Source organism: Triticum aestivum, chromosome 4A, assembly GCF_018294505.1.
Source record: "Triticum aestivum cultivar Chinese Spring chromosome 4A, IWGSC CS RefSeq v2.1, whole genome shotgun sequence".
NCBI lineage: Eukaryota > Viridiplantae > Streptophyta > Magnoliopsida > Poales > Poaceae > Triticum > Triticum aestivum.
In genome coordinates, this window is record NC_057803.1 from 660,562,453 (window position 1) to 660,563,792 (window position 1,340).

The window sequence follows — 1,340 nt, forward strand, 5'->3', positions numbered from 1 at the left end:
GGCCGGTTGGACGCACGCACGCACGCCGGATGAAGGCAAGGGGAGGGGGATGGCGGAGACGAGGTCGGCGGTGGGTGGGGGTGGCAGTGGTGGGTGGGGATGGCGGCGGTGGCGGAGACTAGGTCGGGACAAGGGAGAGGACGGCGCGGCAGCCTCGATTGGATCTGGAGAAGGAAAGGGTGGGTGGGTAGGTGGGTTAGGGTTTTGGTCTTTCAGGAGAAGATCCACCGTTGGATGGGCGCGTGATGGATGGCTCAGATCGTGTCCAACTTGGTGATCCGCGTGGACGTGGTTCCTCGCTTCTCATTGGTTGGCTGGCTTGCGCTCAAATATCGAAAATTTGGACCCAAATTTCTGGAAATAATTAAATGCCTACAAATCTATGTTGCAAAATTGAACCAAATCAAGGGAGTTTCTTCAAATGATCTCATATTTTGCACAAGGGTGCATCTTCGAATGGCAAACAATGTTGCCTAAGGGAGTTTTTATTTTTTTCGCACGGAAAATTCATTTTCCATTTTCCGAGTGCCCGAAATGAGTTTTTTTGCGAAGGACCTACCATATATTTGTTGCAAAATTGGACCAAATCAATTTTATAAAAAACTATGCCATATTTAATGCACAGTTGACCAAATGGTTGGGTGTAAAAAGTTTTTGATCCACCTCTGGTGAAAAAGACAAATTTCCACTGATTCAGCTGGAAGCGGGTCAAATTTGAACTGCAGGTGCCTCTTATTTTGCTCTTTATTTTTTCCAAAAATCATTTCTAGGTACATAAGTATCTATTTAATCAAAGAAACATCAAAAGTTTTTCAAGATTCAACCACTAGCAAGGAACGGTCAAGCCCGCCGTTTTGACCGCATTTTGAAATGGGCATAAAAAATTAAAAAAAATCAAAAAATTGGAAAGCCTTCGCATTGTGTCATTATATATGACCAAGTTTCCAGGAAAAATAATAAACTTGTAATACGGAAATTATTTTAAAAAAGTGTTCTCAGAAATGAGCTATCAAGTGTGAAGATTCATGGCTTTCAAGCCAAATGATCAATCTTATGGCCACATTCATGGCATAGTTTGTTCAAATGATCTCATATTGTGCACAAGGGTGCATCTTGCAATTCCAAACAATGTTGCCTAAGGGAGTTTTCATTTTCTTTGGACGGAAAATTCATTTTCCATTTTTTTAAGGGCCCAAAATGAGTTCTCTGTGAAGGTTCTACCATATATCTGTTGCAAAATTTGACCTAACAAATTTTATTAAATACTAGGCCATTATTAATGCACAATTGACAAAATGGTTGGGTGTCAGAAGTTTTAATCCACCTCTGGTGAAAACGAC